Here is a 23,373-nt window from a genome sequence, read left to right as displayed (position 1 = left end):
GGGACACGGCAGGGATGCCCCTTATCCCCGCTACTGTTTGCCATAGCAATGGAACCATTAGCGGCAAAAGTTCGCCTCATGGAGCATGAATGGGGAATTATTAGGAACGGGGTACATCACACGATTTCACTATATGCAGATGATGCGTTGATATATATCAGGAACGGCTGTGCAGTTATCCCATCTGTAATATCTTTACTGGCTGAATTCGGAGGCCTATCTGGCCTTGTGGTAAACTGGGAGAAGTCGTGTGTCTTTCCCCTGGTAAAAAGGGCTCCTAATAATCATGATCCCCCAGAGACAGGACATCTTAAGTGGTGCCCTACAACATTCAAATACTTAGGGATAAACATATATCATGCCACGGAAGACTTAAGAGATGGGAACCTGGGGAAGGCGCTAACATCTATAAAAGGCTCCCTACAATTCTGGAACAAGCTCCCTCTCTCGCCACCCGGCAAGGTGGCGATTGCTAATATGTTGATTCTACCTAGGCTTTTATATTACTTTGCGGCCCTACCGATAATTATTCCCAAAAGATTCTTCAGCAATCTAAACACAGCATTGCTGCAGCTCATTTGGGGAGGTAGCAGAGCGCGAGTGGCGCTACCCACACTACAATGTCCGCTGGACAATGGTGGCCTAGGTACCCCGAATTTTGAAAAATACTATGCAGCCGCACAACTTCAATGGGTCCAATATTGGATCCACAGACCAGAGCAAGCGGAACCTATGAGCCTAGAGCCTCGGCGGAACGGGACCCCCCTTTTAAATTGGCTGTCGACGAAGCCCCCCAAAGTGGCACTGGTCAACCCACTGCTTGCAGCTGCGTACGCGTGCTGGGCTAGATACGTGCAAAAAAGAGCGGATAAGCTCCCATACTCTCCACACGTACCGCTGAATTACCTGTTAGTGGGGAACGCAGCCAGAATGCAAGCTGCAAAGCAGTGGAACGAAGCAGGAATACTGACCGTAGGGGATTGCTACGAAGACGGTAAACTAATGACGTTCAAGGCCCTTCAGGCCCTCACGGAGATAAATCCGGGACAGTTCCTGACATATCATGCCATATGTCACGAAATCAGGAAAATTTGGGGAATGGGCACCTCGGAACCAGAGATCTCCCCTGTGCTTCACCAGCTTCTACAACACAGCGATCAAACTAAAACAATATCCAATCTATACAGAATCCTCAACAAGACCCCTGTTACACAGACAGGGAAAACATGGGATAGATGGAACGCAGTACTCCCCACCCCGATCCCACTGGAAGACTGGCCTAAGGCCCTATCCCACATCAGAGGTGTGTCAAGGAATCCCAGATTTAGATATACCCAATTCAATTACACGCATCAAACATATCTTTCCCCAGCCAGAATAAAGCGCATGTTCCCTGATGCAGCATCAATGTGCCCCAGATGCAGATTGCCGTCAGCATCCTTTTTCCACATGGTATGGGATTGCCCGAATATACAAACGGCCTGGGCGGAGGTGGTAGAGGAGGTATCTGGGCTTACGGGACTGGCACTGGTAGCAGACCCCGGGTCCTGCCTGTTGGGACTTAGGAAGAGACCCAAAAAACAAAGACATTTACATAAATTTATAGACCTGGCCTTTTTAATGTATAAAAGGTTAATAGCAATGCATTGGAAAGCCTCTATGGCTCCCGATCTGAAATCCTGGCACTCTCTAATAACACGCTGGGCGCGTACTGAATATCAGGTACTAAAAAGAATGGTGCGTGAAGGGCGGCAACACACAGGTTGCTCTACATGGGAGGATATGGTAACAAAGCTGGAGGCCAAAAACGATGAAAAGCCTCCTTAAATTGGGGCGCGCGTATTCGCAACAACCACAGCATAAATTCACCTGCACCCCTCATCACGGGAACAGAATTCATAAGACACCCAGACAACACAGTGCACATGCATCACACCCGCCCATCTCTCTAGCAATAAATGCCCACTAAGACTATGTCACCACAGTGGTGGCGCGGCGCGGGGAGCAGAAAACCAGGGGAGCCACTCGCATACACTAACCTAGTTGATGCCCCTTCCCTCAGACACTCAGGGAACCCATGCACGTAAAGCAAGGTCCACACTGGTCTCCAACGAATGCCTATATAAAATAAACAGTGAAGGATAAATCTAGGGAGGGTGCAGCCAGGAATGATATTGCAAGACCAGAAGCGTTCCGTGAAGCGCATAGAGGGGTTGTGTGTATTTGTTTCAAGACTTAGATAATTAATCATCGTTTTGGTTTATCCTGTGGTTGCAAACTGAACAATTTGTATCATATTTCGAAATATAAAACCAATAAATATATTTAAAAAAAAAAATTATCTACTAGGGACTTACAGGAGTCTGTCGCTGGGAATTGTGCTTGTGCCAATGTTGCTTATGCCTTTTATTCTAAGTAGTGGTCCTAGGTCTGGTTAGCAGCCACATGGTACAGTCAGGGTCATTCAGCACCCTTTCCTCTGAATCAAATTTTGTACTATGTGCAAATTGAATGATTTTCTCATAGTGTGGTTGGACAGTTAATTTGGCTAAACACTGGTTGCGATGCAATGTGTTACGTACATAGATACCTTTTATAGGTACACTCTTTCTTGTTCTCACGCTCTTCCAACATTGTGCGAGTCACTTATGCATGTACCACACACTTGACTGGTTTTTGTAACCTCAGCAATGATGATGCCATAGATATTACATTTTGTGCTTGTTCCTCTTCTTCCACATACTCATCGTCCAGCTCTTCCTGCTCATCATTGTCATTGGGCTATGGGGGATTATGGCCTGCACATGTTCTGCAATGTGCTGCACAGTAGTATAGGTTTCATTGCTATTGGTGGGGAGTAGGGTGAATCTTCCTAAAACCTACCCTGACCCCGGAAGTGATACTGGTGTACTCTAGGAGTCCTGCACAAGGTAGCTGGTCCTGTTTAAGCCACAATTTGACTCTGCTGGGCTGCCATGAGGGTGTGTTTGTGAGGAGTAGTGACCCACAGCTGCAGACTATGGGCCTCATTCTGACCCTGGCGGACGGCAGAGGCCGTCCGCCAGGGTACCGCCGCTGAATGACCGCACCGCGGTCAAAAGACCGCGGCGGCCATTCAGACATTTCCTCTGGGCCGGCGGGCGCTCTCCAAAAGAGCGCCCGCCGGCCCAGAGGAAATGCCCCTGCAACGAGGACGCCGGCTCAGAATTGAGCCGGCGTAGTTGCAGGGGTGCGACGGGTGCAGTTGCACCCGTCGCGTATTTCAGTGTCTGCTTAGCAGACACTCAAATACTTTTCGGGGCCCTCTTACGGGGGCCCCTGCCATGCCCATGCCATTGGCATGGGCACGGCAGGGGCCCCCAGGGGCCCCGCGGCACCCCCTACCGCCATCCTGTTCCTGGCGGGCGAACCGCCAGGAACAGGATGGCGGTAGGGGGTGTCAGAATCCCCCATGGCGGCGCAGCAAGCTGCGTCGCCATGGGGGATTCTAAGGGCAGCGGTAAACCGGCAGGAGTCCGCCGGTTTGCCTCTTCTGACCGCGGCCGAACCGCCGCGGTCAGAATGCCCTGCGGGGCACCGCCGGCCTGTCGGCGGGGCTCCCGCCGACCCTGGCCCCGGCGGTCTTAGACCGCCGGGGTCAGAATGACCCCCTATATCCTTTGTCAGATGCACAGTGAGTAGGCGTGCTTTGGGGGAATGGACTTTGCAGCTAATGGTCCTACATACATATACAAGTCATTCTGTGTCCTAATGTACTCAAACATATGTTCAGTAGCATGAGACATGCAATGATATTGATTTGCATACATGTAAGATCTTATTTGATTTAATCCTATAGGGATATATATATGGAACGCATGGCTACCCGAAGTTTACCCATGCTATGAAAATGAGCACTACCACCCCACCCGACAAGTGATTCGAAAAGTGGGTCAGAGCCAAGTTTTGAGACATTTCCTAAAAATGGTTTTATTAGACTCCATTCTCAATCCGTGCAGCAGGAGTTCCACAGTTTAGAGGAGTTATTGACAAAAGATCTTCCTCCCCATCTAGCTCTCTGAATCTGAGGGACCATCAACAAACCAGAACTGATAGACCCAAGAGTTCTGCTGGAAGTGTATTTAGTTTAAAGATCCCTAAATAACTTTGTCCCTTTCTGATTGACCACTATATGAGTGATACACAGCAACTTAAATTTAACTCTTTCCTCCACTGGGAGCCAAGGTGGAGAGGTCAAGGCCCCTTTCATTGAGGCCCGCATAGGTAACTTAAAAATGAACCTGGCAGCAACATTCTGAACAACCTGTAGTCTCTTGAGAACTGATTTAGGTGATCCCAGATACAAGGAGTTCCCGTAGTCTAGATGAGATAGTACTAAGGCCTGGATCACTATTTTGCTGGATGTGAAAGGGAATATGTCCAAGATCTTCGCAGCATCCTTAGTTTGGCAAAACATGTGGCAGTCAAGTTTGTTTCACCTGTAATTCCATTGACAAAGAACTGTCTAACCAAATTCCTAAGCTTTTTAAAGAATTTGAGGGTGAGGTCCCTAGGCTTCTTGGCCAGTCTAGTGCATCCCTGAGACTGCCAAGGAAGGCATTGTTCTCGACCATGAGCAGCTCCATTTTGTCTCAATTTAATTCCAGGGAGCAACTTGCCATCCATAAGGCAACCTTCTCCAACCAGAGTCCAAGCTGATGTTGAGTACTATTTTTGGTGGAAAGAGAGACCACCAACTGCGTGTCATTGGCATAAGAAATAATGGCTATTCCAAATTCCTTCACCAAAATGGCCAAATGCTGCAAGTAGATGTTAAAAAGCATTGGGCTTAAGGTGGATCTCTGCAGCACTCCATATTTGAGGGGGGAAACTTTGGAAAAGCATGGGGGGGTCCCCGATCTGAAAGGATCTGTATTTAATAAAAGAGGCCAAGTCATAGAAGATGATGACTGATTTGTCGGACACTGTGCTGCTGATGCAGATTTATTGTCCATTGTGATACACTTACTATTTGTCATACATGTGAGTGCAAAAGATGTAGAGGTGATTTCTCAGCAGTGTTATGAATCTTTCACCAATTGACGTGACACATGTCTCACACAGATCAACTGCTGCAGTTCCTTACAACTATTTACAGAGCTTGGCATACAGTGTTGGCCTGATGCATCATTTAGTGATTCCTATCTATCTGTTTTACTTTTGGAACAGCTCAGTGGCGGATATGAGTGTTTTTAGAAAAAGATGTTTGTTTGGTAGGTAATGTAAACATTACACATCACACTTTTCAGACCTTAGTACATTGTGTCTGGTACTTAGAGGATGACAACAGTGTTCACACTATATTGATGACTCTTGGAGCCTACTCATTGTTTCATGGAAGTTATTTATTTAGGAAATGTGACTGTGACAAACACTCCAAGACATATATTGTATGTCTTAGTCCATTAACATGTTTTGCAGCCATGCCTTACTCCACATGTTTTCAGGAAAAGAAATGCTGCACAATGTAGTCATGTCACTGTGCATCGGCAGCGGTATTCTGTATGTCTGTATGATTTAGGATCTCATCCTCTTCCTGGTAAGCATCCTGCCCCTGACCCCAGGAGACATTGGTTTTTACACAGATATTGTGCAATGTGGAACATGGCAGGATCATCTTGCAGACCATTGGTGTGGAATACAGCAGTCGCCCACCTGATCCATCAAGGCAGCGAAAGCGGGCTTTTAGCACGCCAAAGGTCCTCTCCACGATGTTCCTGGTCTGAACATGTGCCTGGTTGTAGGCTCTCTCAGTGTCTGTTTGTGGGTTTGAAAATGGTGTCATCACCCATGGCTAGATGCCATAACCTTGGTCAGCTTAAAAGTTAAAGGATAGAAAAGTGTCATTGCTTTGGATTACTGCATTTGCAGATATCCTGGCCAGGTGTGCCATGTGTATTGGTATTGTCATGTACTCCTCCCAATTATGAACATATGATCTGTCAATCATGCCATTGTAGTACCATTTCCAAGGGCCTGCTCACTCACTGTATGTGATGTCAAATGAGAAGACCCATTACACAATTTAACTTCTTGATTGACCTACTTGTGCAGCAGGTTTGGCTGGTGACTGGTTCCCATCACTCTAGTACATTCAATCAATCAGTGTTTTTGTAGAGCACACTGCCCACCTGTAACGGCCTCAAGGCGCTTGGGGGGGTGGTGCTACTGCTCGAATAGCCAGGTTTTGAGGTACTTCCTGAAATTCATCAGGTCTTCGGTCTGTCGTAGGGGCAAAAGAAGGGTGTTCCAGGTCTTGGCGGCGAAGTGGGAGAAGGATCTGCCTCGGGTAGTCGCTCTTCGGATGTGGGGGATGGTGGCGAGAGCGAGGTCAGCTGAGCAGAGTTGGCGGGACGGGGTGTAGAAGGTGAGTCGTCTGTTGAGGTAGGCTAGACCGGTGTTGTGGAGTGCCTTGTGAGCGTGGGTGAGGAACTTGAACGGGGAGCCAGTGTAGGTCTCCCAGATGGGGAGTGGTGTGGCTGTGGTGGGGGGCATCGAGGATCAAGCGTGCGGAGGCATTTTGTATGCGTTGCAGTCGTTTGAGAAGTTTGGCTGGGGCTCCTACGTAGAGGGCGTTTCCGTAGTCAAGAGTGCTGCTGACGAGGGCTTGGGTGACTGTTCTTCTTGTATCTGTGGGGATCCATCTGTAGATCTTGCGGAGCATGCGGAGGGTGATGAGACGGCACTGACTTGCTTGGTCATGGAGAGTGTTGAGTCGAGGATGACGCCCAGGTTGCGTGCGTGGTTGGTGGGTGTCGGGGCTGCTCCCAGAGCGGTCGGCCACCAGGAGTCGTCCCAGGCTGAGGGGTTGGCGCCGAGGATGAGGACCTCGTCTTATCTGAGTTCAACTTCAGTTTGCTGTTCCTCATCCATTTGGCGATGGCCTTCATTCCTTCATGGAGGTTGGATTTGGCGGTGAGGGGGTCCTTGGTGAGGGAGAGGATCAGTTGGGTGTCGTCAGCATAGGAGATGATGTTGAGGTTGTGTAGCCTGGCGACGTGGGCGAGCGGGGCCATGTAGATGTTGAATAGCGCACGGATGAGGGACGATCATTGGGGGACGCCACAGATGATCTTGGAGGCTTCGGATCGGAAATGGGGGAGGTGGACTCTCTGGGTTCTGCCGGAGAGGAAAGAGGTGGTCCACTCCAGAGGTTTGTCCCGGATCCCTGAGTTGTTGAAGCATGTGCGTAGGATGCAGTGGCAGACGGTGTCAAAGGCAGCCGTGAGGTCCAGGAGGATGAGGGCTGCGGTTTTGCCGTTGTCAAGCAGGGCCCTGATGTCATCGGTGGCAGCGATGAGGGCGGTTTCGGTACTGTGGTTGCTGCGGAACCCTGACTGAGATGGGTCCAGGATGTTGTTTTCTTTGAGGTAGTGGGTCAGTTGCCTGTTGACGATCTTTTCGATTACCTTGGCCGGGAATGGGAGCAGGGAGATGGGATGGAAATTCTTGAGGTCTCTCGGGTCCGCCATTGGTTTCATGAGTAGGGGTTTGATCTCAGCCTGCTTCCAGCTCTCGGGGTAGGTCGCGGTCTCGAAGGAAATGTTGATGACTTTGCGGAGGTGGGGTGTGATGGTGGCGCTTGCTTTGTTAAAGCTGTGGTGCGGGCATGGGTCTAACGGAGATCCAGAGTGGATAGTGCTCATGGTTTTGATTGTGTCGTCTTTGTTCACGTTGGCCCAGATGAGCAGGGGGTCACAGTTGAAGGTGTGTGGAGAGTCTGAGGAGAAGGCGGTTGGCGGGGTGGTCTGGCTGTTGAAGCTGTCATGGATGTCTGTGATCTTGTGGTGGAAGAAGGCGGTGAGGGAGTTGCACATGTCTTGTGAAGGTGGGATGTCGTTTGTGCTGGAGCTGGAGACTTCCTTCACGATGTTGAAGAGCTCCTTGCTGTTGTGTGCGTTGTTGTCCAGGAGGTCTTTGAAGGAGGTTTTCTTGGCAGATCTGATAAGGTGATGGTGATTGCGGATGGTATTCTTGAAAGCAGCATGGTTGTCCGGTGTCTGTTCGTGGAGCCACTTTCTCTCCAGTTTCCGGCAGGTTTGCTTGGAGGCTCGAAGGTCCGAGGTGAATCAGCTGGCTCTCTTGTTGGCACCTCTGTTGGAAGGTTTATTGAGCGGGGAGAGAGTGTTGGCCCAGTCGTCGATCCAGCACCAGAGGTTGCAGTCTGCGAGGTCGGGATTGGTGGGTTTGGTGGGTGGTTTGCGGGGGAGGCGGGTGTAAAGCTGGTCTTGGCTGACTTTGCTCCAGTTGCGGCGGGGGATCTGTTGGGTGCGGTGGTGGGTTTCTGGAAGGTGAAGTGGATGCAGCGGTGGTCGGTCCATGGGAGTTCAGTGGTGTGGCTGAAGGTGACGTTGGGGCTAGCTGAGAAGACGGGGTCCAGCGTGTGGCTGGTGGAGTGTGTTGGAGTAGTGATTGGTTGTCTGAGTCTGAGGGTGGTGAAGCTGTCGATTAGGGTGGTGGAGTTGGGGTTGTTGTTATTCTCCAGGTGAAAGTTCAAGTCGGCGAGGAGGATGTAGTCAGCGGAGGCTAGGGCGTGCCTGCTGACGAGGTCGGCGATGGAGTCGCAGAACTGAGGCCGTGGTCTGGGGGGGTCTGTAGATGAGAGTTCCTATGAGGATGGTGTTGGAGTTTGTGTATCTGGAAGTACAGGTTTGTGTTGCCACTACACGTATGGTGAAACAGAATGGGGCTGTGTTTTTTTTTTGTAGGTCCAGGCTAGGTTGTTGATGACATGCCAGACATAGCTGACACAGACATATATATAAGTCCATGCTCCTCCCCCAATGTTGGTGGTGCTCTACATTACATTTGACCATGCCTTTGATTGTCCTACATTGTCCATGACAGTTGACATGATGATATCCACACTGTGTGCCCTCACATATCCCATTTGAGTGACATGATGTGACAACTGCCATTTCCAATTCCATGGTTGGATGTCACAGTGATGTAATATTATGTACATGTATGATGGAGTTGTGCCCAATTTGTGCACACAACACATGTATCCTGCAGATCTGTTTGTGGTCTTCTGGAGCTTAGCAATGCAACCTCCTGCACTTTAGTACATCTCTTAAAAGGAGAACCAGAACACATTACTTGGGGCCTCCTGCAAATTTGGGGTCCATGCAACTAGGCATGCACACATGCATGAGGGGTTGTAGGTGTTCCACTAAGCTTTCAGGATACAATTTGTGAATCCTGGAGCACCTTCCAGCCAAAGCCGATGCCTCAAAGGCATGGTGAGTGATGTCTGTGTGTAGCATTACACTTCACACATGTGAGATGTGAGTTCTGAGACATAGTATTGTACATTTGTACAGTTTAATGTCACATGCCCATGGGCCATGGTTTGTCAACTAGCACCTAAGGCCTCATTTACGAGGTCCATGGCACAGGGAGGCACAGCAAGTGCCTTGCTGTGCTGCCATGCACCACCAGGTAAGGGTAGGAAATCACCATGTCTGCATGATACAGCACCTTTCTATCCTGTCCCCCCGCACTGATGCACAAATTGCTGCCTAGAGTCAATGCAGGCAGCCTTGCAACATGGTGCCAGGATGCCTGCATTGAGAGGACAATTGTTTTTGCGCAGGAAGGAACACCTTCCTGCACAAAAAAGGCAATACAAGAGGTGTTTCCATCTTAGTATGTGTGCTGCAGAATACAGCACACATGGTAAAGTAAAGATACGAGGAGTGATAAAGCTATTTCTCCCCATTTCATCACTCTTGAGCCCCCCTCCTAAATGGCATACACTTGTGCTACATTTGCATCCTTGCAAATCTGTTGATACGTCAGATACCTCTAGCTTCATTGGTTGTTGCATGGGTATACCCCAGACAACATCCCTGGAACACCCCTTTCACACGTTGTCACAAGTTGTCCACATTGGCAAGGCTATGAAAAGCAATGCAAAGTGACTTTGCATGGCCTTGTAGATGTGGAGAGGCACACTGTGCCAGAGGAGCATCCATAATATGTTGCTCTGGTGGCCCAGAGTGACACAAGGGCCTGGTAACTGAGGCTCCTAATCCATGATATATGGGCCATGACATTGATGATATCCCATGTGTGTTGCATGTAACCTTCCCCCTTTATAGATGTTATACCTTCCTTGCATAAAGAGACGTAGATCAGATTTCCTATCTGCCATGCATGGCTATGTGCCTTTTACATCATACAGCATGTGCAATAGTAGCTTGAGATGTGTTCACCTGTATGTCAGGATGATTTGCATTTGATATGTGTACAGAAGCATGGGCCTGTATGTGTGACAGGTCTCATTGTGCAGTCCCCATCTGTGCAGACAGTTGTCTGCGTATTGTGTACCCTTTATCTATTTGTTAGTGTGTGTGTGTTAGTTACTTGCTGTTTGCTTACCTACAAGAAGGGCATTTCCATATTGCCAGTCCCAGAATCTCTGGTTGATGATGGAATGGCAGAAGATATAAGCATCAAGGACGCTGCCTGGATATCTGGCCAGCACATAAATCAACAACACATGATGGTCCACGATGGCCTGCACATTCATCGAGTGGGTGTGTTTTCTGTTGCGGTATACATGTTCTGTTGCAGCAGGAGGTACAAGTTCCATTTGGGTGCAGTCCATGGCTCTGAGCACATGGGAAAACCCAGCAATGGCATAGAAGCCCTGTTTAATTTCCTGCTGCAGTTTATGGGTGTTTGGGAAGAGGATGTGGCAGTGTGTGAGGCTGATGATTTAAACCAGTGCCTAACCATCATTTTAACCCCTGGTCTGATCACACGTTAACATTTTAATGCTAGTCTGAGTTAGTGCACCTTTTCCTAGGTCTGCATCATTTGTCGGAAGGCTGGTAAATACAGCGCTATTGGCCCAGCGTCATTTTTAAAGAGGGAATACCTACCTGGCATATCATTGTCTGTTTCTGACAAAGTCAGATCAGACGCTCAGGACTGCATACCCCAGAAAAATGGCGCTAGACAGCTCTAGCACCTCTTTGTAAATATGCCTTTAATTTAGCACCAATGCTGCATCAAAAGAAATTACTCTGTGGCAGTGCTAAATCTTTGTAAATGAGGTCCCTAGTCTCGCTCATCTCTATTTCAATTTAATTGCATTCCACGTCTGCCTCACCCTCAAGTACTTAGGCTTTCAGGGGTTCATTTAACACTTGGTTTCTTTCTGTTTAGAACCTAATATGGTTCTTCAACAATCGTCATCAAAAACTGAGGATGGTTGCAAGTATTTAAGACTGAACGCACACTACACTACTCACACATAGACCAACCACCATTGAAAAAATATTCTACACCCCAAGGATATGCTCTTCAGGAATTTTGCTCTTATTGAGAATGGAGCACACATCTGTCTCAGATATTAACTGCAAAAAATGATGTACAACTAACACACTTGATAGATAAGTGTTTATTGCTGTATTAGATTGTATTATATTGAAACTTACCTAAATACTTTTAGTCTGTTTGCCACAAGATGCATATATATGCACTAAACTGTAGAATTATTTTAGTAAATGATTCCCTTATAGACTATTTACTTCATTTTATAGTTTTACCCCTGCTCACAAGGAGTTATTGGACTGTCATCTCCCCTCTTTTACTGAACTCCCGTGAGGCTCAGACAATCAGACCCACAAAGGTAAACTGGTTATTTGTAAGGAGCCCACATGTCACCATTAGTTGCTTGGCTCAAGCAGCAAGACCTTCTAAGAAAACGCCTGCAGAGTATTTGCAACAAGTAGCCAAACAACTATGCAGTTGAGAAATAAAGGGCCATATTTATAGTTTATGATGCAAAACTGAAAAAAAGTTTAACGCCGGCTAACGCCATTTCTTTGCGAAATTTATACTTTGACGCTCAGTGGCGCAAACCAAGGGTTAGAGTCACAAACCAGATACGTACAATTTTTCCCCGTAATAGTGTCAATGAGCGGTGCAAACACAGCAAAATGTGCAAAGGAGTCCCAAAATGGATCCCAGAAGCCAGGAGAGACCCCAGGAAGACCCCAATCAACAAGGAACCAGCCAGGAGGACCCAGACAAGAACCAGGAGAGGGAAAATAAGAAAAGGACATGTTGTTTCAGTGCAGAGGAGCAGGAAATACTGGTGAAAGAGGTGACGGAACACTAGCATCAACTTTTTGTCACCTCAAAATTGCCAATTGGGAGGAGAGAGGCAATTTGGCAACATATTGTCGACAAGATAAACAGTGTGGCAGAAGTACGGAGAACAGTCACTGTGTGCAAGAAATGCTGGCATGACTGCAAGCGCAGGACCAAGGAAAAAATGGCAAGGAACAGTAAGGCAGCACTGCAGACTGGAGGTGGGAGTCCAGCACCGCAGGTGGTCCTGGATCAGATGGAGGAGAGGGTGGCAGCCGCCATCCCAGAGGAGATCGTCACAGGGATTCAAGGACAGGACAGCGCAGACGAACAGGAAACAACACAGATACAGGGTAAGTTGCATGGGGGACAAAAATGCCTAAATGTTACCTGCAAGCAGGGGGGGACATACCTACTACACAATGCATGTTAGCCCTGAAAATCAGGCAGGGTAAAGGGCAAAGGGGCACGGCACAGGTGCATGGACTGGGCAGGGGAAACCAGGGGCACAGCACAACACAAAACCAACAACCTTTGCATGGGGGTACTTTGCCATGCCAAGGATGTTGGAAAGGCAAAGCCAGTCAAGGAGGGTAGGGTACAACGTAAAACTTGCCTGCTGTCACACGACAGCTGGTATTGTCACATGAACTAGGGCTCCGTTTCCAGTCTCAGGCCATATCCGCAAGTGGCATTTACCACTGACAACAGTTGCCACTACCACCTGTGCTGTGTGTGCTGGTCAAGTAGCAAATGGCAGTTAGGTGCCCATGGATCAAACACACGCAAAATAGAGGGTCCATGTTATCAATCCCCTGTAATTCCTAACAAAGTGTAAATCCTGTCAAATGCTCATGTCTATAGGCGCAATAAACATCAGGTATTGTTACTTACATTATGAAGTACACATCAGTAATGTCATACCAATACTGCACATTATAGGGTCCACCCTGTGCCTGTGTTAAAATAGCTGCAATGCCACCTTGCAACATCCCAACTGTCATACTGCTAAGACAACAGCATTGAAGGGGAGGACTTATATGTCTAGCAAGTTAAACACACCCACACAGTCATAAGAGGAAATGGAACACTGCCAGGCCCATCAGTGCAATCCAATGTAGCACACATTCCCCAACAGTAACATGACACACTACCAATGCTGACCCCTGTACCGTGCCATGCCAATGCTATACATAGTATGTGCTTGGTCTCAGCATCATATAGGTGTATGTGAAATATCAGAGACTGGGTCAGTCTCATATTGTCAAGTGTAGTACAAGTGGCATCAGAACACCCACAGCCATTTCAAGGCCTCACCATGCTAATGGAAGTAGACGGAGGGTTGAGTAGGACATGAAGGTGGCAACATACAATTTGGACAGAACCTACACCTAGAGGATGTGACGCAGACAATTCCCCAAACTGCCCACTCTACATGTGACATGCAGGTGGGGCATAGGCCTATGAGAATGCTAATATTAATGACAGAAGCAATGAACAGGAACCAAGATTACAATGTCTCACTAATATGAAGTCAGTAACGTCACATTACAACCGCCACAACACAGACACACTAATTGTACAATATTTCATTGCAGAGGATGATGGCTCTCCTGTGGATATGCCTGTCCTGGACTTCCCTGATGACATGGATGACGAGCTAACAAACATTAGCCAGCAGACCTTCCAAGATGTCCTTGGAGCCCTCCAGACCCCACCTTCAGTCTCAAGGAGGAGTACAGATGTAGCAGCCATCACAGAGGACCCACCCACCACCCCAATAGGACGACCTGCCAGCTCCAACCCATCTGAGGACTCTGAGGGCAATGGTCCTGCCTTTGAGAGGACAGTAGGGGGAGTAGAGCGGGAGTTGGCCAAGGAGGTGCGGGTGGGGAAGCAAAATATGGCATCCAGCCTTGAGGGGATGCACATGTGCATGATGTCATCTGCAGAACAGGCAGCAGCCACACAAGCGCTACCATCCCTCCTGCAAGGACTACAACAATGTGTGAGGGATTTCACCACAGCAGTTAGGGAGTTGCCACAACACCTGGCATCCCAAACCTTTCACTGTGTGCACAAATGCAATCATGACCCCCTCAGGGCCAATCTGGCTGCCTACCACAGTGATGTACCTGCTATACTCAAGAACCAGCATCTCCTCCTTGCTGCAGTAATGCCCTTACTAGCCCCACAGTTGGCAGCTACTGGGAATTCTGACTCCACGTCTTCCAACACTGAAGTTTGCGTTGCCCCTTCAAACCCACCACCACCAAGGGCAGAGGAGGTGACACACACATCAGAAGAAGAAGACGTGGAACAGATCATCTTCACCAGTAGGTGTACCCGGTAGCACAAGTTCCTGCCACATGGGCACTGATTTCCTGGGTCCTGTGCTTGTTAACATGCCAGTCTTGCTACAGTTGGTAACATGCAGCTCACTGTTTACCTTACCACTATGAACTGCAATTGTCTCTCATTACCTCATTGGCAATTCATGTTCCTCTGCACTGAATGACACTTCACTCCAGCATGTCCAATGACATGTCCCTCCCATCGCACTTGTGTTGCATCACAATAGAAGGCATCACACCAATGGATTTACAATCCTGGACTATGTAAATATTGCACTACAGCACTTTAAAATAAATAGCACTTACACAACCACTTTGTCTCTATGTAATGTGACACATCAACTGTGTAGGAGATTTGTGATGTATGAAACATGTCAATGGCCATAGAATGTCAATACAACAGTGTAGAAAGAATGTGGGCTGATAACTATGCACTGGGGTCTGGATTTCATCATCATCTGTGCTTCCTTAGGCTTATTTCTGAAGTGAAATGAGAACAAACAGTATAATGCTGTGTAGAACAGAAAAAGTCTGCTCCAAAGTATGTATAAGGTGAAACTCAATGTGGCCAACATTCCCTTCAAGACAATCCTTATGTATGTGACATCTGACTATAAACTTTAATCACACACACATACACCATACAGCAGGAGTGGATGTGTGCGAGTGCATGGACAATTATGTAACCTGGGAGTACAATGTAAGAAATGATAGGTGTGAGTTATGTATACATAACTTCATAAGATCATAACATCACTCAGCTTATCAGGGTTCACATGAACATCAGGCTGCAGACAGACGTCCCACAGTGGCCAAGATTCCAATTCAGGACTCAAACGATGACAGATTTAAAAACACACCAACCTTTGCAACACATTGGGAAACATAGTAACCTTGAGTGGTGGGTGCAATGGATGGCAGATGCATAGAGAAGTAGCTTTGTTGTAGCTGCCAATGTGATAGCTCATTTGGAATAGGAAATAACCATGTCAATAATGGGTTTCTGATGCAGGATGGAACACAAATGCAAATGCTAAATTGACACTGTATACCCATGCCAAGGCCATGAACCCCAAGCATATGACACATACTGTAACTGAGTACCTAAAACTTTATTTTGCAGTAATGAAGGAAACTTAAAGTAGGGGAAAAACCTTAATTAACCTAACCTATCCTAACTATACATTACCCACAACTGGCCCTAACTACCCTAAGCTAAACTTACTTACCATATTTAACTAAACACTCTAGACATCAACCCCCCACCCCACCCCCTTATATGATGGGACACATGTAGGACAACATATACTAACCTAAACACATACTAACTTATCCTAAACAAATATATCTTTTTTTGTATTTTTTGTATTTTTTTATTTTTTTAAATACACATAAACCCCAACATCATCCCCCAACCACCCACCCACAAAAAAACATGTACTGATATAACACCCTCCACCCCCCAACCCACTTATACTAACTAAACCAACAGCCTACTCTAACCTAACACTAAGCCCCCTAAACCCATTAAAGAAAAGAACGAGGAAAGAGGAGGAAGGGGAGGGAATCATGGGTGAGGATCCATAATTTACAAATTGGCCCTCCGCAGGAACTTTTTGATACCCCGCAGTCTTTTGCTATTGCAGGACACCTTCTGCTGCAGCCTGTCCATCCTGCGCAACATTTGTTGCATGTCATGTTTCAGTGTCTGTAGGTCCTGATTGTCTATCGCAGCAGCTGGGGTTGTCTGGGTACCACTTGTAGATGCCATTGCTGGTGCCGGTGCTGTGGTTGGAGGGGGAGGTGCAGGAGGTGCTGCTTGTGGGCCTGGAGCAGATGAAGTCAAGGGACCTGCTACAGTGGCTGTCATCCTTGCGGCCACTGTGGTCTGAGCTGTGGTGGTGGTGGCTGTTGTGGGCAATGCTGGCCCCCCTTGGGCAAATGCCCTCCATACCCCTGTGGCTCTCTCATGGCGATATCGACGTGCCATATTGCAGAACCCAACCTCTACATCTAGTATGTGGCGGTAATGCACTGCTCGCCTCTGGAATTCCCCTATCTCCTGGGCATTCATGTTGGCAGCTGTAAAAATAGAGAAAGGCAAACATTAGTGACATCATTGTGTGATACATCTACAGATGATATTCTAACACTTCATCAAAAATAGCACATACAGTCCAAGTCACAATACAGATGATAGAATGTCCCTGAGGAATGACATGCCAACGCAGCCTAACCATCAACTATCTAACAGCATATCAATGCACAACAAGGTGTGTTGTATGTAAATAAATGATCTGTGCATCTTTGTACTGCTATTAGTCACAAAACACATGCTGCAAGTACTCCACATGTGCCAGGCCAACTAATAATTATCTTCTGGATGACAATCAAGGCCCACAAGACCTGTGATTTGTAAGTGGAACTGGCTGTACGGTATGCAGTTGGTAATCATGAGGGGGCATTGTAGTTTGGAACACATGAATGTTTGAATTACATGTCTGTCTTCTACACTGGGATCATCAAACCTAGGTACACATATTTTCAAGCCAAAACCCTGTGCCGGAGGGAGAGGTGGGTGAACATGCAACACATACTTTAAACATCAAGGACAGCCAGGAAGCTTTGGACAGCTGTCCATGGGTTTAGTCAGTCCACCACAGGTAAGGAGGGCTGCCAACTAGGATTGACTCAAACATTGGACAATAAAATCAACACAAATTTTCTATATGTGGACAATTGTCAACATCATCACATCTCACTGACACCTTTCCAAAATCAAGAACATCGATGCAAGCACCCATATGGCCTTGACCTACATGCACTCCTATGACATTTCACTCAAGTGCCACGTAAATGGAGTACAACATGTGGAGCTAGGTGCTGCCGGAAAGTCAACCATACAGTCCTACATGTTCATTACTTAACAGAGATGCTCAAGCCTGTGGGTAAAACTTCTGCATCACTGGACAGTGTGAATCAGGGTATGACTTGCTGACTAAATCATGACACTGGACACCTCCAAATGAATCATTGGCATACATGTAGCAACAAATCACCCTGTTCACCTGCCCATGCCTATATCGCAGTACTCGACTCCCAATATATGACTCTCCACCACAGAATGTCCAACTCGAACATGGAACAAAATGTCAACCTCCAGTCAAATCACATAGCAGATCACGTGCCAGCACATCATACCTTGCATTGAGTGCAACACAGAGGAGTCAATCACACAACAGCTGCAAACACAACACAGGACAAACATATTAGCACTTACTGGACACGGCTGGGTACGCAAATCGAGCCACTTCCCCAATTGTATATGGGGCGGGTTCACTTGTAAAACATGGAAGGGTGATATGTGCTCAATGTCTGCTCACTGTACAAAACTTGGATCACCAAATTACTGTGTGTGACATTGTATATGATCGAGCAGCACATCAGGCATATAGACACACCAACAGACATAGGACATCATTACAACATTGGCAGTAAATCCCGCTTACCGCTGTGCAGAAGACCGCCAACACACCGCTGCGGTGGCGGAATTCAGCTACAGCTATGACGACCCACAGTCCGGAATCTGCCAAAATCCAGACACCCACACAAGTCCACCACACCAAAGGTCAGTGATAAACTGGCGATACCAAAACCTCCACTGTCATGGCAACAGGAATACGCCCACACTATCACGACCCACGAATCCACGCGGTGGTCTTTCAACCACAGTAAACCACTGGCGGTACACACCACTGCGCTCAAAATACACAGACACTTACAAAACACAACCACATTGGACAATTTGAAATACACACACCTGATACACATACACACACCACAGACACACACCCAATCCTATATAAAAAACACACACCCACATCACCCACAAACATTTACTACCGAAAATTGAGAAAAAAGCCCAGAGAGAGACACCACCAGAAACAACACGAACATTCACAGGCACACAACACCATCACACACACCATCCATGTACCTCAGACAACACACACAAACACATCCCCTCACATTTCACAACTGACACCACCTCACACATCACCCACACCACATCATGGCACCTCAACGACACCCCAGGTTTTCTGAGGAGGAGCTCAGGGTCGTGGTGGAGGAAATCGTCCGGGTAGAGCCACAGCTATTCAGGTCACATGTGCAGCACACCTCAATTGCTAGGAAGATGGAGCTATGGTGCAGAATTGTCGACAAGGTCAACGCAGTGGGACAGCATCCAAGAACACAGGATGACATCAGGAAGAGGTGGAACGACCTACGGGGGAAGGTGCGTTCCGTGGTCTCAAGACACCAGATTGCAGTACAGAGGACTGGCGGTGGACCCCCACCTCCTCCCCCACAACTAACAAGATGGGAGGAGCAAAACTTGGCTATACTGCATCCTGAGGGCCTCGCAGGAGTAGCAGGAGGAATGGACTCTGGTAAGTCAACTCTGAACTATTACATGCCCCACCCTACCTGCATGCCAATACATACCCTACCCACACCCATCACTCCAACACCTCACAAATGTCCCACTATCACAACCCACCCATCCCAACACCAAGCCCTGCATGCAACACCAAAGCATGGACACCCATCATCAAAGCATGTCCACTACAGAGACCCACACAGACGCCAAACCAATGATCACACAAGGTCCTAGACAAGAATGCAAGAAATGGAGTACAGGGTCACCCACCCATTGCACACAATGGCACACACAGATGCAATAATCATGCCTTTACACCGTTGCAGGACCGCTACCCAACGTCACCGGACAGGAGGTTCCAGACATGTCCACTCACCCCACAGAAGAGGCCCACAGTGATGACAACAGCTCTGGCCAACTGGATCAAGATGACCAGCCCGGCCCATCTGGGACCTCGGGACAGTCGGTTCCCTTGACACTGGCACAAGCCACCACAGAGCCTCCCCCCTCAGGAAACACCAGCACAGCACCCACCCAGCGGGCCCATCCCTCTGTTCCCAGGACACGTCAAGCAGCAGTGTGTCCACCACTACAGGGAACCCAGGCAAATCCACCACCCCAAGAAAATCAGGGACCTGGGGGAAGTGGCAGTGGGCACACGGTTCAGGGGACAGAGGCACAGGAAAACAGGGGAACTGGGAGGACTGTTGTGCGACAGGGGGAGGACAGGCCCAGGGAACATACTCTCCATGAGGCCCTCTCCAACATCATGGGAGCATACCATCATTCCCAGGAGACAATGGCATTGGTACTGGCCAAGTTTCAGGAGACCCAGCGGCTGCAGGAGGAACAGAATCTGGGGATCAGGGAGGAACTTAAGTCCATCAACACCACCCTGGTCACCATTGTAGGGGTGCTGAAGGACTTTGTGAACACCAGGATGGACACTTTGGCACAACAAGGGGCCCCTGACATTAGCCTGGATGATGAACAGCCCACCACCTCCACTGGCACTAGTGGACAGGAGGCACTGCCACAGGACCACGACACCAGCACCCCACCCCCTGCAGATGGAGAACCACCCTGCAAACGGTCCCTGAGATCCAGGACAAAGACAGAGAACAATGCCAAGCCCCCTCCAGGAAATGAGACCCACCTGAATGTCATCCTTCTGTCCCACTTTGTCACCCTGTCCATCCATCAACTGCCCTAGCTCCACTTCCTATGCCCCTTTGGACAATGCACCTGTGAAACAAATAGACTGGACTCTGCCATGTACATTCCTCCCCCATCACCCCTGACCATTTTACAACCCCCTCCACTTATTTGCACAGAAAGAAACACCCTTGAATCACAAAACAATCTGGAGTCAGTCTGTGCTTTCACAAATGTGTATTTGCAATAACTATGGAATATAGCAATGTCAATTGTATTGTCAACATACCAATGTAACACAGGTCTAGTCCATGAGGGAAGATAGCAGAGGTCACACAGTGGGACCCACATCTGTGAAATGGAAAGGCAAAGTGACAAGCCAGGGTCCATACACTGGGTGAAACTGACAGACTCATGCTAGCTCAAACAATAGTATGAGATGTGTGAGGCAGTGATATCTTCTTACTTGTGTCTCACTAGAAGTATTGCTGAATAACGTTGTTTCTGTTGTCGATATCCTCTTCTTCTGCCTCCTCTTCTTCACTGTCCACAGGCTCCACAGCTGGCACAAGACCTCCTTCTGGACCATCCTCCTGCAGAAAAGGCACCTGTCGTCTCAAAGCCAGGTTGTGCAGCATACAATAGGCCATGATGATCTGGCACACCTTCTTTGGTGAGTAGTAGAGAGAACCACCTGTCATATGGAGGCACAGGAACCTGGCCTTCAGGAGGCCGAAGGTCCTTTCAATCACTCTCCTAGTTCGCCCATGTGCCTCATTGTAGCGTTCCTCTGCCCTTGTCCTTGGATTTCTCACTGGGGTCAGTAGCCATGACAGGTTGGGGTACCCAGAGTCACCTGCAAATGTTGAGGGGCAACTGTTAGACACACACTAACCCTTAGGGACAACCCCAGACAACTATTCACAGGGTATAGGGTCCTTGTCCTGACCTATTAGCCACACACGGTGCCTCTGGAGTTGCCCATCACATAAGGGATGCTGCTATTCCTCAGAATGTAAGCGTCATGCACTGAGCCAGGAAACTTGGCATTCACATGGGAGTTGTACTGGTTGGCCAAACACATCATCTGCACATTCATAGAATGGTGGCTATTCCGGTTTCTGTACACCTGTTCACTCCTGCAGGGGGGTACCAAGGCCACATATGTCCCATCAATGGCACCTATGATGTTGGGGATATGTCCCAGGGTATACAAGTCACCTTTCACTGTGGGCAAATCCTCCACCTGAGGGAACACGATGTAGCTGCACATGTGTTTCAGCAGGGCAGACAACACTCTGGACAACACGTTTGAGAACATAGGCTGGGACATCCCTGATACAATGGCCACTGTTGTTTGAAAAGACCCACTTGCCAGGAAATGGAGTACTGACAGCACCTGCACTAGAGGGGGGATTCCTGTGGGATGGCGAATGGCTGACATCTTCCCTTTTCTTTTATAATTTTTTCTTTTTCTGGGTAGTTCCCTTTATTGCGTCTTCTCTTTTACACTCTCTTATAAATCTTGGCATACATACACACATACATACATACATCAGGTCTGGCTCCAACTGGGCACACAGTTCCAGGATTGTTGCACGATCAAGTCTGTAGGTGACTATTACGTGTCTCTCTTCCATTGTCGACAGGTCCACCAGCGGTCTGTACACCGGAGGATGCCGCCATCTCATCACCTGTCCCAGCGGACATGCCCTATGGACAAAAACAGCGAGCAGAGAGTCAGCCAACACTGAGGTATTACAAAAATTTTATTTGCACACATTTGTTAATCCGCAATGTGCCTGTCACTGTGTGTATGCAAGGCCTAGATAGGTGTGACACAGTTATTATTAATGCCATGTGGCCCCATGAAATGACGGCTGCCTGACCTGGAAGGTGGGACAAGGGGATATGAGGTAACTGCGCTGGCGTTGTACACCGTTGCGGTAGGCGGTCGAAGTCCACGGCGCAATCCTGCATTGGTTAACATTGTACCCTATGGGTCCCAGGAGCCAATGACGATGTACGCCAGTGGTGACTGTGGGCACCACCGCGTACGTGACCGCCATTTTCTGTTTGTTCACTCACTTGATACCGGACCTTTGACAGGAGAGGACCTACACTGCAAGTGCTGCTGTGACCTCAGTCTGGAAGCGGCGATGGCTCATGTATCTGGGGAAAGGGCCCCTGCCTTCACTTCGGAGGAGTTGGAGAAGTTAGTGGATGGGGTCCTCCCCCGGTACACGCTACTCTACGGTCCTCCAGACAAACAGGTGAGTACACTGTGAGCATGCTGTATGGGCAATCCCTGTTTGGAGTGGTGTGGATGGAAGATAGAGTGGGGGGGACTGCGCCCTGCATGAGCGGACCGTGAGTGTATATGCGTCAGGGCAAGGGTGGGAATGTGGGCCAATGGATGTGACGGTCTGGACGGTTAAAGATTTTCCTTTTCCCCAGTACTATTCCTGTAGCTCAGCGCCCACCAGAAGAAGGATATTTGGTGTGCAATCGCCAAAGACGTCCGGACCCTGGGGGTCCACCACAGACGGAGCACCCACTGCCGGAAAAGATGGGAGGACATTCGCCGCTGGAGCAAGAAGACGGCAGAGGCCCAGCTGGGAATGGCCTCCCAACGTGGAAGGGGTGCCCATCGCCCCATGACCCCCTGATGTACCGGATCCTGGCGGTGGCGTATCCGGAGTTGGATGGGCGCTTGAGGGCGCCACAAGGGGGTGAGTACAGTCACATCCATCTGACTCTGCACGCATTACGAGGTGTCTGGGTGGGGGAGGTGGGCAGTGGGTTACCCTAGGCCAGAGCGAGCTTTGTAGGCAAGGACCCTTTGTGAGGCAGGCTATGTGGCACCCCAACCCCACCAGTGGTAAGAGCCATCTACACCTAGTCTTCCATGTGTGCAGCAATCGGGCATAGGCCTTGAACCCCATGGCCCTGTGAACAACTAGGAACTCTAAATGCATGGTGTAGTGCAGAGTGCTGCTGTGTATGTAGTGTCCGCCAACGGTAGTGGTATTGCATGCACTGAACATGTCTTTCTTCTGTCTTTCCCCCTCCTTTTTGTGGTCTCCCTGTTCTTGTGTGCAATAGCATCATCAGGCGGAGGACAAGTGGCACCGGGGCAGGAGGGAGCTGCATCCCACTTGGCCCTGGAGGGCGAAACAACGGAGTCAGACGCCACCAGTGGGACGCAGGGCGAGGGGAGCTCCATGGCGGGGACAGAAGGTGACAGCACTGACAGCAACTCCTCCTCTGATGGGAGCT

The sequence above is a fragment of the Pleurodeles waltl genome, chromosome 8 (assembly GCF_031143425.1).
Source record: "Pleurodeles waltl isolate 20211129_DDA chromosome 8, aPleWal1.hap1.20221129, whole genome shotgun sequence".
NCBI lineage: Eukaryota > Metazoa > Chordata > Amphibia > Caudata > Salamandridae > Pleurodeles > Pleurodeles waltl.
Note: the sequence above shows the minus strand (reverse complement) of the source record.